We start from the raw sequence: 18,126 nt of genomic DNA on the forward strand, positions 1-18,126 counted from the left end.
TAGGCTTTTATAAAATCATCAGCGTATGAAATAAGCCATTTTTGTTGACCTCTATCCTGAACCGATTTCCAGGAACGATTAATACCCCTGCCAATGAGGAAGTTTCTCTATATTCTTGTTCTCAAAATTTCTGTTTCCCCCAGAAAGACAGCCCTACTCCAGGGGCAAGAGTCTGCCACCTGCTATCCTGTTTCATCAGGCAGTATTCTGTTTAACTTGGTCTTTCACATGCCAAGAGGCAATCTGTTCACTGAGATTGACCAGATAAGTTGCCAGACACTGTAGGTGAATATCTACTAGGTACAGAATCAAGGTAGAGTCTGAAGTTTTAAAATACTTGATATTTTAGTATGGTTAGTTTGTAGGGGGAAAAAAATGAAAGCCTGATACCAGAAGCTCACATCTTGATGCATACATCTTTTTCTAATTGCAGTATTACTGTAGAATTGGAGCGCACAAGACTTAGCACTCTTTACCCTCAGACAGGTGAGCACAAGAAAGAGATTCCACATGCAAGTGTCATTCCCAATAACAGCACCCAAGGGATTCTTTGCACAAAATATTTTCCTGTTATAAATCTAGCTGCCAGTTCTGAGCATCCTACCATCTCCTTTACTGCCAGCAAGCAAAACACTGATGCTGCTCTGCTACACCAGTGTTTTTGTGGATTATTTTTCCTCTTAAATCCATAGTACTCTGGGTATCCTGCTCACTCCCAATAATATTAGAGAATCCTAGTAGAAAGGACAGGAAGAGAGAGAATAAACTAGTGAAATTAGAAACCAACTGAATTTAAAGCAGAAGAGATGTGTGAGCGGGGTACCTGCTGGTTTCTTCCTCCAGCAGAAATTAATGATATGCAATATCAGACAAGGATAAGAGAAAAATAACCCCCCTTTCCTCCAAATAATAACACAACAATAGCTAACCTCTTGCTTTATTCTGTGGGGCTGTTATTTGGAAGTATTTCTCTTTTAAAAGAAGATTTGAAAGTGATTTGAAGGAGAGAGGTAATAGGAGGGATTTTAAGCCTTCACAGTACTTAGAAGCATCCTGCAGGGACAGCACTAAAGTTTATTTTGGAAGTGTTTACCCCCCTATTGCCTACATTCTAGCAAAATTCTGTCTTCAAAGCTGATTTTTATTACAAAAACAAAACAAGCCAGCTTATTAACAAGAATTCATTCACTACAATTCAGACAGTGATTTATTATTCATATATGCACCAGACATCCTGGGTAGTGTCTGGAAGCCCCAGATCCTATGAATTTTAACAGAACCCCAAACAATTTTTTGTAGTCATAATTATTTGCTTGCTCAGAGTATTTTAGTTACCCAGCTGGAATTGCAGAGACAAATGGGGAGAACAACATTTAAACAATACCACACAGCTTGGGTGACCACACAAATGTCACAAAAAGCTGTTGTGCACTAGACCTTCCTCCAAATAGTAAGGACTTAAATCAAACAAAATAAAATGCACTAAAGAATGGTTATCCGTGTAGTACAAGCATTTGTTGCACATTCTGGAGTGAGGACCTTATGCAAATCAGCCAAAGTGCGATGCTCACCTTAGGGCTCACAAACAACATAAACACATGCATGTATCCAGGTTCATTAAAAAAACATTACAGAAGCATCAGCAAAATAGAACAAGAACACTTTTGGAGCAGGCCTCCTATAGGATTTAACAGACTTAACCTACACTCACATTGGCAAATACTGCAGCTCAGCATGGGTGTATCTGCGGGTCAAGCAGCAGGTGTTGAGGGTAGTGTTCACTCTATACCTGCTGCTGGAGCTTTAATATATGCTAGGTCTATTGTAGTCCTACAAAGTGAGCAACCATTCACCTTTGAAGCGCTTCAGGTTGATCTCTGGCACCTTTTTGCATAATTTCATCTTGCAGGAGTATGGTTCACTCATTCCAAACTGACTCTCCAACATGGACAATTAGGATACTCCTCCAGAAGTGCCATACTTCTCCAATCTAAGACACTACAGTAGATAGTCTTACACATTTTGTTCCCTGACATTTAGTCAGAGCTTATTCCCACACCACCAGATTTACCTCAGACTTCATAACCACAGGGAGGGAAGTCGTGGCTGAAGTAACCACCTCCAATGACACAGTTGAAGGATTACCGAGAAAAATGGAATCAAAGATAATACAATAAGAGCATAAGGCTATGTTGCAAGGAATCCACCACCATATCCTGTGTGACCTTATTTAAGGTAATTTACCTTCCTAGTGTCTCATCCCCATCTGCAAGGACATGAGAATGAGTACTGGAACACTGGGAGTTACTCAGATATTAACATGAATCACACAGCTACAGAGGGATGGCACTTAAGATTAAGAGTGTTGGATTTAAAAGTGATTTTAAAAAGATTTAAAATTAGGTCAGCTGCCTAATTTCCATCTAAACTCACATTGGAAACACCTTGCTCCCAGGGGTATACGCCCACAAAACTTGAAGTTGAGCTTCTCTCTGCTGGCATCCTTCTCATTATTTCTCTGCTTTTTCCTATTTAGAGCTTCAGGTTTTGCCTAGAAAACCATCAAAATACAAAACATCCCCACCCCCACTTAAGCTTAAGAACTTCAAATAAAATCTCTAAAAAGCATGGGTCATAATGAGTGGTGCCTGAACATTCTCAAAAGCAAATTATATTGAACAAGTAGGAGTGGCAACTTTTAAAGGCTAGCGTTATCACAGCAAGATTTGAGTTAAAAACAGAACAAAAAAGACAAGACATTCTGACATTTGCAGGAAGCAAAAGTTAGAGCAGAAAAAACAATCAAAGAATTTCAATTCTAAGATCTACTAACAACAGGAGATGCAGATAAAAATCACAAGCTCTAGTGAAATGAGAACTGCAAATGATTCCTCTCCGGGAATCCAATGATTGATCAATTGATCACAGGCTTATTAATCTACTATTTACTTATAATTCAGTCCAATATTTGATTTAAAACAGAAAAAAAAAAAACAGGCATCTTGAAAAAAGTAGTGTGTGTGAACATAATGGGCATGGATCATTTTGTGAAGAAAAAAATTCAAGGCAGAGATACAGACTTGATTTAATTGCAGAGGGAGAAGAGTGACCACTTCCTGGCAGAGAACCTGGATGCACTTGCGAAAGAACCTGTGTTTAAAATAATCATATGCATCATGAGAAGAGCAACAGCTGCACAGCAGTGACTTGACATGCAAATTCCTGCTTTTATTCAATCCACATATGCACATGCTGATAATAGATATAAGCATAGAGGATTGTCAAAAACTGCTCCAGAGTTCAACTAATGATCATTGTGAAAATTAATTTTAATATATTCATTTTGCATCATCACAAGCAAAAGGAATATAGTTGCTGGCTTTGAAAACAACCCTTGAAAGAATTGTTGCATTCAAGCAACAAAACACTAGAATTTCCATTGCTATTTTAGCCTTTTGAATAGAAATAGGCTCAAGTATACTGAGCTGATCATAATCTGACATAAAAGGTGTTAGCTGGAAAGATTTCTGAAGAACCGTAATATGCACTAACCTGCAAAACAAAACACCTAGTTTTGATATTTCATTATGTGGAGAGAAATCCAGGTAACCTGTTTCCCCCACTAAAGCAAGGTGGAGTTGGTTGGATGTGGAACCTACTGCATTAGCCACACACTTGCTTACCAGCTTTCAGCTTAGAACTGACCACGCCAACAGCAGAGGACATTTACTATTCCTGGATGGATTTGTTCTGGCTGTTCACAGCTGGGTTTATTTTTTACCAACTTTTTCCTTATGTGGTTACTAAACAAGAGCTGTGTGTTCAGGGTGATATACAAAACGTGAAACATTCAAGTGAATTACATAGCAGACCTACCTTCCATGCATCATGGTAAAGCTGTTGAGAAGGGTCTATGTGTAAGAAGTAACAGAATTTCTCTGAAGATACTAACTGCATTCATTAGGCATGCCCTCAGTAAAAACATCTGATAATCTCAAACTTCTCCTCATTCTGATCCTGCTTTGTTTTTTTGTGCTATCCACCTTTGCTCCTATACATCTTCTAAAGGCCTCAGGATCATAACTCCTATTGAGTCTTCTAAGACTTCTTTCAACTTACGGTCTTTGCCCCAACAGCATCCTTATCCTGAAGTTCCAGTAGACTTAACCATAATATTCTGTGCCCAGAGTTTCTCAAATCATTTCTTAGGGAACTTGATCATAAACACTTAAAGAAAAAAGTAAAAATAGTCAAAAGTAACTCACCCATGTAGTGGATTGAAAAAGAATGCAAGATAATGTGAAAGTCTTAAAGAAAGAAAGGAAAAAAAAAAAAAAAAAACTTACAGACCCAAAAAGCTTTCCTTACATTAACCACAGGAATTACAAAGACTTGTCACTCTGAATGATAATCAGGAGAAATATTAAAGAAAAAGAGCACAATTGAAGAAAAATACAATTATGTCTACACTCAAGAAATCCATTAAAAATGAGTACCCCACGAAAATATCTGAAGCAAAAACACGTGACTTTTAAAAAGTTATCAACAGCCATTTATATAATTTTGTTATTTACAGCTTTTCCAACTAGTATCAGGACTAACATGTGGAAGTATGGGACTCACATGCCTGGGATAGTCTAAGAGTAACTGCAATGTGTCACAGTAGAGGCAACTGTAAAACTACCAATAGCTACTGTCATCAGCATTAAGCATACAGGTCACAGGGGAAAAAAGAGGAACCTGAACCCCTTCCCCACCACAAAAAGCTGCCATAAATTAAATAATTCTGTAAATATATTTTGTTAAGTATTTATATTTCCTACGTGAAGACAAACCCAAAGATTCTGAGCCAGGAATTCCAGACCCATCTTTTAGGTAAAACCTTAAGCAACTCTTTAAAGAAAAAAAAAAAAAAGTAGGAAGACACAGCTGAAGAAAAAAGGGGTAAACATCACACTGCAACATGAAGACCTAGGTGAACAACAGCAAGGAGAGCTTTAAATGAATCACAAAATCCACATTATACTACCTACAATAAAATCACCTCTAACAAGTCAAAGCCACAAAGTTGGCATTCTATTACACGGTAAGTGTCTCAGTGGACTATACATACAACTGGGAATAAATTAAAATAAGATTATACACATCTACGAAGTCATAGAAATCCTAGCACATACACAGCTTGTATAGCCAACCACTTCCATTACAGAGTCAACCACTCCATTCCAGAGTCAACATGCACCTGGCTACCAGAGATAGCTGGAATGACTGCAGAATGAAAAAGATCATTGCCAAGAACACAGCTACCACTCCTTAAACTTTTCTGACTTAACCCATCTCTTTCACAGCATCTCCAGCCCCCATAAGGATGAACAGCAGCAGTTATGAATTTGTTCCTCAAAGAAAAAAAAAAAAAAACAGAGGCCACTACTACCAGAACAGTATTGGAGAAACATCTCTAATCAGTTGCTTTAACAAAACCTGTTTTCTTCAAGATCTCCAAATTTATTTGTGGAAAAAAAAAACTCAACCATAGAATATCCTGAATTGGAAGGGACCCACAAGAATTACTGAGTCCAACTCCCAGCACCACACAGGTCTACCCAAAAATTCAGTCCATATGACCAAGTGCACAATCCAAATGCTTCGTAAACTCCGACAGGCTTAGTGCTGTGACTGCTTCCCTGGGCAGCCTGTTCCAGCGCACTACCTCCCTCTCAGTGAAGAGCCGTTTCCTGATATCCAACCTGAACCTCCCCATCACAGCTTGACACCATTTTCTCAGGTTCTATCGCTGCTCACCATAGAAAAGAGCTCAGCACCTGCCCCTCTGTTCCCCCTCCTGAAGGGTCTGTAGGCTGCGATGAGGTCTCCCCTCAGCCTCCTCTCCTCCAGGCTGAACAGGCCAAGTGACCTCAGCTGCTCCTCATACATCTTCACCATCTTTAAATCCCTTCTTTGCACACTCCAATACTTTAATGTATTTTATACTGTGGTGCCCAGAACTGCACTCAAGGTGAGGCTGCACCAGCACAGAGTAGAGTGGAACAACCTCTTCCCTCGACCAACTAGCAACTGTACCACAGGGTACGTACAGTTGGCCCTCCTGGCTGCCAGGGCACACTGTGGGCTCATATTCAGCTTGCTATCAACCACAACCCCCAGATCCCTCTCTGAAGGGCTGCTGTCCTGTATCTCATCCCCCATCCCAGGTGCAGGACCTGGCACTTGCTCTTGTTAAACTTCATGCAGATTGTAATCACCCAGCTCTCCAATCTATCCAGATCTCTCTGCAAGGCCTTTCCACCCTTGACAGAGTCAACAGATCCTCCAAGTTTAGTATCATCAGCAAATTTACTCAAAACACCTTCTAGTCCTACATCCAAATCATTTTTGAAAACATTGAAAAGAACTTGCCCTAAAACGAAGCCTTGGGGGACCCCACTGGTGACAAGCCACCAGCCTGATGTAACCCCATTTACCATAACCCTTTGAGCCCTACCTGTCAGACAATTGTTCACCCATAGTATGATGTTTTTATCTATCTGTATGCTGGACATGTGTGTTCTCTAGATCTATGAAACCTTTTTGGTGAATTACCATTTACTTGTACATTATGCCTGAAGACATTGTTGCTCTTATTTGAAGACAGAGTTACTCTTATTCTGTGTTGGAAATTCCAGCTGTATTGACTGGCATGTAGCTCACAGCACATCTCTGCTCCTCCCTGAGCATGAGTAGCTCTATAAAATTCGTGACTGGAATTCACGCAATCTCACAACTGATTCAGTGGACTGTTTTTGTGAATGTGGTAGATTATTTCCTTGCAAGCAGGAAACATTCATACTATCAGTGCAAGCCATATTGACAGAGCTCTAGGCAGAGTCACTGGCTGCTGGCCAAAGCAGGTGATCACCTCTCAATGCTGAAGTAGAGCTTGCATCAAAAAGAGCAGTAAAGAGCTTGCTCAAAGCCCACTAACAGCAAATGACAAGTGGTGCTGTAAAGGGTCCAGGTATTATTAAACCCATGCAAGGAAGTAGTTCCGAAACTGTGAGCATTCATTAAAGTTTAGTGCCATATTAATATGAAATCTTCAGTTTTTCTTCCTCCTAGCAAATATATTGTTCCATAAAACTCCTCTGCCCTTGTAAGAATAAAGTAGACTTTGAATAAAAGTCTAGATTACCTGTGCAGAGGATTGGACAGTCCAGAGGATGGTCACAACACTGTTTCTAACACTGCAGTACAACAGATGTTAGTAAACTCTTGAAAAAAAATCTCATTTTTATGCTTTGAGGCTTTTTTCTGTTAAAGTTCTCCACTGTTTAGTCAGATACTTACTTCTCTCATTTACACAAAAACATTCTTGTCAAGCATATGGTCTGCACTTCTTAAAACTTTATCTCCAGATGTGGTGTTTTCAATCTGCTGTCAGTAATCTCCAAAGGAAGACTTAGAAATTAATTTGTATGCAGGATCCTAGTTCAGAAAAGCCTTTGGTTTTTATATTAGGAACTCGAGAAATCTCCCAACTCCCTTTCTGTTTTTGGAAGAAAGACAATTCCCCCTTACAGAAAACCATTAGATTATGGTATGCAAGAAGAACTGCTGAGCTGTAACATAGTTCAGATTATCCTCTATCCAAATCAATAGTCATTCTCCTGCAGTGTCAATCCCACAGTTATCCTGAGAACATTCAAAAAAACTTGAGAAAACATTTTGTCACAAAACATTTTAAGTGCCAAAACATTTCTAAAATAAGGTATGTCTTTCATATGAGAAAAATTGAACCAACTTGGACAGCATTTAAATATTTTTTTACCTTAATATCAAGGAAGTGTATTTCAGCTTTCACAATTTTAGTTGTGCACAAGAAAAATTAAAACAGAAGTCAAAAGGCATAACTTAGTTTTGACTCCACCAACAGAAATGTTTTTGTGATCTCAGACTGAAATTTGAAGGGAGAAATGATAACTTCATGTTTCAAAATTCAGATCAACTTTCCAACAGCATCATGAAAAGCTAAAACATCCTCAAACTCTGACCCAAAAAAATTATCTAGATGACAGTTCTGATACCCAGCAGAGTCTTTAAAAAAAATATAAAAACATCTGATAAATGGATAAATTGAACAATAGAACAGACAAATCCAAACAAAAGTTTATGCAATCCAATATTTAGTTGTGGACAATAAGTACTTTGCATCCCAACTCTAAGTAGTCTTGACAATTAAACCTGAACATCAGGCTCATCCCCATTAAAGTGTCATAGCAATTTCAGGATGAATGTGAAGCAGCTAAGTGATCCAAGGCCAGTTTTTAAAGGTCAAGTGCCTGTTGCTGAAATAGTACACTTGTCAGCAGCCTCAGCTGATGCAAAAGATTGCACCAGCACTGCAATTTGACTGCTACCCATCAGTGCTAGTATGGCTCTCAAGAATAGTGCTGAAGTACATTAATAGGGCAATGTGGAATAAATATTATTAAAATATGAAGTTGTATTTCTGCCAAAGCAATTCGCAGGCACTCAAGCAAACCAATCACACTTCTTCGCATGCAGAAGGTTTCTATGAACTGCTAAGAAACATCCCCATGACTATTCTCACAGAGTAACATCTAATGGAATAACAATGGTCAAAAACATACTCTTAGATGCAAAGGACATTTTAAATCATACTGAGAAGTAGTAGTATCACACATTGCCAGTGTCTTTTCCAGTTGCAAGTACCCAAACACTTTACAATGAGTACTTATTTCAAGTTGTTTTCCAGTTTCACCAAAAGAAACAAAAACACCACAGTACCACAAAGGAGTTGGGCAATTTGCTCAAGAATACTCAAGGTTAAGCAAGAACAGCTCAGCACCAGTAGCGTGAACAGACTTCTGCTCCTCTGACTTGCAATTCCCCATCCCAGCAAGAGGGCCAGCAGCACCTCTCTGCCATGACAGCACACAGTAGCCTGTCCACTGAGGGCTGCTTCCCCCACAGAAGATATGTTAACCCAGATCTTATATACACTCCAGCAAACACATCCACACAGTAGTGAGAAGATGGCTGCGTCATTCTTGCAAAGCAAGACCCCACTGAAGTGAGTGATGCTAATATCTCATCTTTTCTAAAAGGCTAGGCTACATATTTAAAGTATTTGGAAGTGTAAATACTGCCTGTGCATTTTATGACATAATAAAAAGTGGTTTAATGCAGCAATAAAAACTCAAATATGCCTTGGCAAAGTTATTTTAAACACAGTTCTAAGGCTGATAGCTAGTCAGTTTTAGACAGATAATTTCTGAAAGGCCTTGGCACAATAGCATTTAAAATGTAAGTAAAATATTCTGCATATCAAGGCTTGCTAAATAAATCTCAAGGTTTTTATGGCACTAATGAGTGAGCATGAGCACATTGGGACTGTTCAGTAATTCAAATTAAAGCTATATATATTATGATGAGAAAAAAAAATAAAAGAAACTGAACATTGCATATTGCTTAGTCCTAAAACCTTTCCCTGACCTATCTGGAGGTAACAGGGCAGCAAATGGGGAATTATCTGGGTTCAGACAAAAATAGAGAAGGGTTTCACTTCCACCGTTTCCAAGCCATCAGGGTGGAAGGCCCATGGCCACCCCAACCCAAATTCACAGCATTAGCTGCAGCCTGCAAAGGAGGTCAGCCTCACCCTGCAGGTATTGGGTACCGCCCCAAGGTGAGGGGACATGCCAGCAGTGTTGCCAGCAAACATGCTGCAGGCATGGCTGGAGCACATCCCAACTTGTCTGGACAAACATCTATGCAAGATCTGCCTCCAGGGAGGCCGTGGAAGTTTTGGCAAAAGGAAAAGCACATGCTTGATGTGGAGAACTTGTGACAAAGAAAACAGAGCATTTCTTCGCAGTCTGCATCCTCAGCTCAGGAGCTAGGTTTGCAAAGCTTTGATTTTCACACAATTTATTCCAAATGGATGCTTTTCTTTTCAACAGAAATGAGTCAGGCATTGCTCTCAAAGGTGGCTGGTTTTACAGGATTGTGGTGTCCATTTCAGGCGGTAGTTGCCTTGTCTGGTACCAACAGCCCTAAAGTATGTGACCCTCCCCACAAAGAGCCCTACTCCCCACCTTACAGCAACTGCTGGAGCACAGTGCTCACAGGGCAGGAAAGCAGAAGGCATTTTCTTCTGAGCCATCACAGTCCACTCCAGGACTGCTAGACCTACAGGTCACGAACCACAAAGGATCCTTACTTTAAACATATACAGTACAAACAATAGAGCAGGGTACTTTTGACCTTTTTCAAGTAGTTCAGTGTGACTTTGAGAAACACGATTGAATAGAAATAATACACTGAAAAGTTACAATTTTTCCACTGTCCATTATTTGTACCATGATTTGAAATTCTATTTGCCTTTGAAGTCTTTTTTTTTTTTTTAAAAAAGTAAATATTAAAAGGTACTTATCCCACGTTAGTCAGAATTATTTGCATGTTCTGGCAAAGAAGCCTGGTACTGCTTGCTCCTGTTACAGCAAAACAAAAATGAAAATACACATCACCAAATCATATGCAAGTAATTTGCAGAAACAACGTACAGTCTTCTGATTTAGACACTGTGGGGCCCCTCTTGTTAGTTAAAAAAAGGTTAAGTGAATGATTTAAACAAATTTCAGAAGAAATATGAACAGACCTAAGCCTTTTTTTCAAAATAAGACCTAAAATTTCTGGAGACTCTTAAAAACCTAATTCTGGTCAGACTTGTGCATGCACACACAAGCACTGAGCTTTCCACTTCCTCCTCTACTTCCCGCATTTAACAAGCTGTAAATCTGTCAGAATAATTTTGAAAAATAATGCCTGCATCAATGGACAATTTTCTACTCCATACCACCTTCATTATGAAAGTGCATTATTCAGGGCAAGAATTCTGGAAACATTTTTTGAGTTTATCATAGATATAAGGTGATAAAAGTAATAAGGAACAAAATTGTTGTTGTCAACCAAAAATATTTTGACAGTTCATTTTGTGCTTGACTTTTTAAAATGACATTTAGTCTGACTTAGAGGCTATTTTTATTTTTTATTTTATAAACTCAAATGCTTTTTTGCACTCTACATAAACACCTTTAACCATACAATTATTTAACACCTGAATGTGGAAGAATATCTACTTTGAAGACACCACTCAAAAATAAGGTTAACATTAAGGAAGAGCAAATAGGGGTTACTTATTCACAGTAATGCAGCTGGAGCTGGCTTACTGCTGACCTTCCTGATGTGCACAGAGGACTGTGGCTCTGCCCATACATATCGACGAAGATGCCTGTACCAAGAACCCAGCCAAACATACCTTAATAGCTTAGCTACTCAGGAAAGTTAATGCAAGTCAGACGAAGGCATGGAGTTAAAAGCAGGAGCTTGGAGCATCATTGAATCCAAGTTACAATTAAGAAGGAATACTGAGACAGTATTTTTAACACATTTTAAGGCAATATATCCTGACTTGAGAGTAGACTGATTTACCTTCTGTTTTTAAAGCAAGTATATGAATAGCAGCAAGAAAACAAAATAGCAAACGCCAGACACTTCCACAAAGTGCAAGTCTTTAATTGGTTTCAATGATACATACATAATTACTTACATTTAAACTTCATCAAGAAAAAAAAAAAACAAGTATTGGAACACTTCACAACTCAGGAGAAACAGATTGTTTCATCTTGATACAGCACAACTTCACTCCAAGACCCACGACAAAAAAAAAAAAAAAAAAAAAATCAAGTCTGGGAGTTAATCACTCATCAGAAACCCTCGTGGTGCTCCAGAACTCTCTCAGTTCTAGCACCTCTCATTACTGTGCTAGGTCTAGGCTCTTTTCCTAAAATCAGGATTAGAAAAGCTATAATCCCAAAGCAATTTCCTGCTGGTAGAACTAGCAGGTCACACCTCAGCACAGCATCAGCAATTGTCTTCTCAATCTGAGACTGCAAAAGCATGAGTTAGTGACCAGACAGATTTCACAACGCAAAGTGTCATTTAGTTTAAGGAAAAAAAAAAAAAAAAAAAATCACAGCCAATAAATTTATATCTTAAAAGTAAAGAGAAAAAAAATGTGCACATTCATCATCAAATATGTATCAATTACATGTGACTTTGGGCATGAATGGAACAAACTTGATCCAGCTCTGTTCATACATCACCCTCACAAGAAATTCCTGAACTCATTTTCAAGCCATTTTATTTCATTGTTACATCTCTTGATGCTCAGCTTATTCACCTATGCTTACAGAAAGTTCTCTAGAGAAATTCTTGTCGTGAACAAAGAAGAAAGTCAGTGTCATTTAACCTTTGAGGTTTTGCATTATTTAACCATCTCTGAGCACAGAGACATCCTTAAGGAATCCCTCCAAGCCTTCCAGAGTCTGTTCCTCACAGCAAAAGCAACCTGCACATACCAGAATTTAACCTGAGTTTCTTCTCTTGAGAATTTAGAATCTCAAAAATAAACTAGCTAATTTTTTATCCAAAGCATCCTTATATCAGCTTCAAGGAAGAAGTGAAGAAAAATCAAACTGCATTGTGCAAAAGCTGGTTTCTTCATAAGTTCCATTTAATTCAGTTTTCAGTTGACTAACTTAAAGTTCATACACCATATTGTGTGGAATGGGACTTCAGCATAAGATACTGAAGTGGTACATAAATTTAATGTTATGTATCAGCTGAAGCTCCACAATGAACTTGGCTCCTATACATGATTCTTTTAAGGCTATAAATATCATGGACTTCAACTTACAATTCCCACATCCCTCAAATAAAATATGGGGGCAAGAACATGGCAAAAGTATAGAAACAATCCTAAGAGACTGTTTTGCATTTTAAAAATGCTTTGATCAATTTGGACTACTTTGGATTGTATATTTTACCCACATAAAAACACAAAATTTAATCTGTCCATAACAGCACATATGAAAGACAAGTTCTAATTAATGAAGCAGTCTAAACAACACTTGTACTACTGTTTTTACAATATAAGGCTTACATTTTTCCCCCTTTCCCTCCCCAAAGGCTACATAATCCTTATTTTCTCATCTGCAGGAATTTACAGGTGTTTAATTAGCAATGTTAAGCCTTAGTTTTTGCTCTCTGAATGCTATCAAAACATTGAGAGCTACAATAAAAGCATGAGAATTACAGACAACGTTAATTAAAAGTTTGAATATAAGGACTAAAAAGTTCAAAAAGATTTTTCACTACTTCATACCAAGATTTGGTGGCATGAATAATTATACATACATCAGAATAACTTTCTATGCTTTGCTTCTTCAATTAAGAAAATAAGCTGCCCCACCATTTAGCTAAACATTTATTCACAGCCAGGGCTTCTACTACAGAATATCTCGTACACATGATATTGAATTGATAAGATATACACAGAAGGACCAAAAAAGTTGCAACAATTTGTACAGTTGGGGCAGCATGCCATCCTCCCCATCTCAGTCCACCTTATGAATAAAGTTATTCTGGTGTAAAAAAAAAAAAAAGTTTTCCAAGTATTCACACTAGTTTAAAGACAAGTTCTTTCAATGTCGGCTTTCCACAAATGTGATTGAGTTTCACTCATGTCATCTGAAAGCAAATTTGAAGATTGCCTCCTCCAATATTCATACCAAAATAGCAGGTTTTATGTTAAAGGCCACTGCTTGACATACAGTTAGAACATTTCCCTTCCCTCTCCTCCCCACCTCCTCCTTTCTCACTAGAGCCTTAGCACACAAGGACTTAATGTAAATAGGCAAGCATATAACTACACACTGCTCAGAAAGAGATGATCACAAAGTTTTTGAAAATGCATTTGACAGTAACCCAAACTTAAAGCTATCTGTACATCTCAAATCCCAGCATAGTACAATTTTCCTCTCAAGCAAGCTGTTAGTGACAACAGAAGTGACATTAAGAGGAAATCAAGCATACAAGACAAAAGACAAGGCAGAAACGTCAGGATGCATGCCAGTATAATAAGCAGGGGTCTACTTTGTGTCAGCACACCTGGGAACTTAGGAGCTCCCCCATTTCAGTCCCTCCCACACATTAGATAACCCTAAGACTGATATGGGCAAAAGCATTACGTAGCACAATATGCTTTCAGCCTTAGGGAAAAAAAAAAAAAAAAGACTCTGCTGTCACTGCCATTAGTTTTCTAACTAGTTTCCTTGAGACAGATTTGATAAAGCATCACTGGAGAGCACTCCTGACTTCAGTTTCTGTGACTAGTCTGAGTAGTTCAGTGCTTTGTGCACCAGAATAGATTTAATACAGGCTCCAGGACAGTACTTCTTCCAACATACGGTTGGCATGAGAGAAGAGGAAGAAGAGTAGTAGTAGTGATGTGGCTGTAACATTGTAGGAATTGAGAGGGAAGACTAGCAAGAAAGGGTAATGGCTTCTGTTTAACTGCTATATCCTGAAAATCTCATTCATAGAAGCCCTGGCCATCATACTATCCTGACCTGGGTCCAGCACAGATTTCACAAGTGTTACTTGTGAGGTTACTTGTGAGTTCTCAGCAACATGTTCCATGGTAGCAACAAATACTTCACTCTAGCAACAGCCAAAGATGTGTCTTACACATACAGTTTCAGCACATGCATCTACTGCCCTCTGGAAAGAACTACAAAACCACTAGACAGTCTGCTAACTCATACAGACCTGTCTATGGAAGATGAGCAGACAAAAGTTAGCATGACAGTTCTCTCAGTCTCACTAGTTTGAGATAAGACCACAAGCATCACATGAAGAAAATAAGATTCACATCTCTACTAGATACCACATACTTGTAGTAAACATATAGAATTTAGAGAGCTCATCACACATTTGGATTTTCCCAGTTTCCACCCCAAGGTAGCCTCTTCATGCAGTGAAGAAAATGGCTACCCACCACACAGATGAGCAAGTCCCCTAAGAATGCAAGATACACATGCACATAAAGTGTTTGTGGAACAGTTCAAGGTAAAAAAAAAAAAAAAAAAAAAAAAAAGAAGTGTGCTTTATCTTCTACTAGTCTGTAAGTGATTTAAGGACTTGCTCCTGATAAGAATTACCAATAGGAGAAATGCACCTCAGAAGCTGAATGTCAAAGAAACCACTCAATTCCCATCCACAGGTTTAAGAGAGATAAAATAATTGTGCAAGTTCTGAACAAATAAATCTGAGAAAAGCACAGCCTACTTCTAGCTATTTTATGACTTACAGGACAATAAACTCATTAGATTGCTCATTATTCTGATATAATCAGTTAGAACTGTACCTAGAAATCAGTAATTGTGTAACATAATGTGGAAGGAGGAAGAAAGAAAAACAACCCATCTCTGGGTTTGTGACACCCATTTGTCAACAAATGACTCAAGTGACCTAAATCATGCAGGAACGCAACATAGCCTAGTCTAACAAGGCCTAACTTTACGTACATCTGTGAAAATAGAGCTAGCCACAAAACCTTTTTTTTTTTTTAATATCCAATATACATATTAGCAAGGAGACTTACTATAAAAAAAAAATCCAACGTCATTACTATGTTATCAAGCATACTCTTTTAGTAGTATAACCACTACCACCACACTGATATCCTGGCTTTTCTGAAAGCGCATCTATCCCAACCAGCATGGAAACAACATTAGAAAGAGCACTAACTTTCAGACAGAAGATGGACTGTTCTTTCCCTCAAAGTGAGGTATCAGAAACCTCATCAGCTTGAAAGAGAGGGAGTAATAAGTGCACCACAAGTTCACACAGCTTTAGCAGATGAACAGCTTAGCTGAGACAACCAAGACCATCCATAAGATATCTCTTGCATGCCAAGCCCAGAAAGTGTTTGCAATAATTTGTAGATGAGTAAACAGAGTAATATTTTCTTTTATTAAGACACACAGAATGACAGAATGCTTGATTAGCATCTGAACTTTTGCCTTTAACATTCTTTCCATTCCTCCTAAACCTTATTCTGAGGGCTAAGATGATTTTCAGCACCTTGAAGTTGTAGCAACCTCCAACAATACTGCAGCAAACAGATACTCAGTGTTTTCCAAATACATTTGAAAGGTGCCAATAGAAGTAATTACTGTAAAAATATATGGAAGCATTTAAGCATGTGCAGCATATTGCTTTTACTAATAGAACCGTACTTTTAGAAGCAATAAAGCTCAGCACTCTTACCTTCCTTAAGTTGTATTAGAAGTAACTGTTTGTGGTTGACTGAAGCTTCTGTTAATGGAATTTGAATGGAGTGCATTTTCTCCACCTCCTCTTTAAGCCTTTCATCCTGTTTCAACATACATCTTGTGCCTGAAATAGGCTAGGAGTTGCTCTCCTGCACACTGGTTAACTTATCATCATATGGGGAGTTATCTTTGCCTTCGCAGGGCTCTCCTCAATCTTGAGCTGGATTCAAATTACAATTCCAGTGCTGCTTCCAAACAAAGTCACTTATTTGGCAGAAAGCAGCCCACGCCAGCTTCACATCTTGTCCATTGGTGGTGCTTCTGTAGCAGCACTTCATAACAGTTGGAAAAAGAGCCATTATTTGCTCCTAGAACATTAGGCAATTATACCCAGCTGATCCAGCTCTTCGTTTTAGTACTTCAAACAGGTGTAGGATTTTTTCCATGAGTTCAGCAGCCACAGACTTTATGGAAAGCTAACATATACATGAAGAGCCATAGGAGATCTTCACCATTCTCGTTAAAGGAGATATTTTTTTGTTCATTCTCTCACTGCTCCCTGGCTGCATACCCCTTCTGGCAGGGCATCACAGGCTTGCCCTTGATAAGATATCTTCTGTGCTGCTTGAAGGCCTTGCAGGGATCTCTGTGCACATCAAGGTACAAGCAAGAACAGGCGAGATAGTAGCACCAAGGAAATCCCAGAGCAAGAAAGGAAGGAGGCTCACCAGCCAAGGTCCAGTCCCATAGCATCTAAGAAATAAGGGTCTAGAGGTGACCAGCTCCAACTTATAACCTAGCTCATCAGGCAGACTCCTAGTGATGAGCAGGTCTGAGGCCAAGCTACGAAATCAATCCACAGATCAACATTACGATCAGGACCAGCATTTACTAGGCAGATCTATAGCAAAGGTAAAGGTCAAGACAGGAGAACAGTTTTCAGGTTAAGATCAAAAAACTCTACATCCATAGAAACGTAGTAATCAACCCCCTTGGCAGGAAGCTCAAAGAATAGAAAGAGCCCAGAGGTCGGCTTAAATAAAGCTTCTAGGCCCGTATATGTGGATGGAGAACCAGGTGAGACTGTTTAGGCTCATTAGTGCTTATTAGCTCTGTCAGGGCCTTAACAACATGTACCTGAGAGCAATTGCAAATTATGCAGTTTCTCTCATAGAGCATATTAACACAAAGTGAGTTGTGATTACATCAAGATGGTTTTTAATTTCTTCTCTTAGCTGGGTGGTTTCCTTCCTCACCTATCCCCAACCAAGACCTGCCTCATCTACATATCAGAATAAGATAAAATCAATGAAATACTTTATTTTTATATGCTCTGGTATGTTGCTTTGGTGACTTTATTATTCTATCTCCATTCTCAGAGACCTTCTGAAAACTAACTACGTAAATACTGCTCCCAGTGATACATACACCATGCTCAATGGCTGTGGAGGTCATAGTAGGTCCTGTAGTATTTTTATTTTTCTATTAATTTTACTCTACAAGGAAATTAAGCATCAAATTGCCACCCAGGTCTGTGTGAAACTTATATGACATTGCAAAGTCTTTTTAGAAAGAAAACTTTGCTATTACATTACTTAAAATTGTGAAAGTAATAATAGAAAGGTGTTGAATCATTAAAGTTGGAAAAGACCCCCAAGACCATCTGGTCCAACCATCCCCCTACCACCAATGTCACCCACTAAACCATGTCCTTAAGTACTAGGTCCAACCTCTCCTTGAACACCCCCATGGATGGTGACTCCACCACCTCCCTGGGTGACCCGTTCCAGTGCCTGACTGCTCTTTCTGGGAAGAAATGTGTCCTAACTTCTAAGATAAACCTCCAGTGGCACAACTGGAGGCCATTCCCTCTAGTCCTATCACTAGTCATCTGTGAGAAGAGGCTGACCCCCAACTCCCCACACCT

At 38.9% G+C, this 18,126-nt stretch overlaps 1 long non-coding RNA gene across 1 annotated transcript in view; it reads right to left on the reverse strand.

Moving 5' to 3' along the window:
- LOC137862543 (uncharacterized) overlaps positions 1-17,207 on the reverse strand; it is a 60,701-nt gene extending 43,494 nt beyond the window's left edge. Inside the window, exon 1 of the long non-coding RNA XR_011100388.1 lies at positions 16,195-17,207. This is a non-coding gene — a long non-coding RNA (uncharacterized lncRNA). The remainder of the gene's footprint in view (positions 1-16,194) is intronic.
- Positions 17,208-18,126: the final 919 nt, after the last annotated feature.

The sequence above is a fragment of the Anas acuta genome, chromosome 1 (genome assembly GCF_963932015.1).
Source record: "Anas acuta chromosome 1, bAnaAcu1.1, whole genome shotgun sequence".
NCBI lineage: Eukaryota > Metazoa > Chordata > Aves > Anseriformes > Anatidae > Anas > Anas acuta.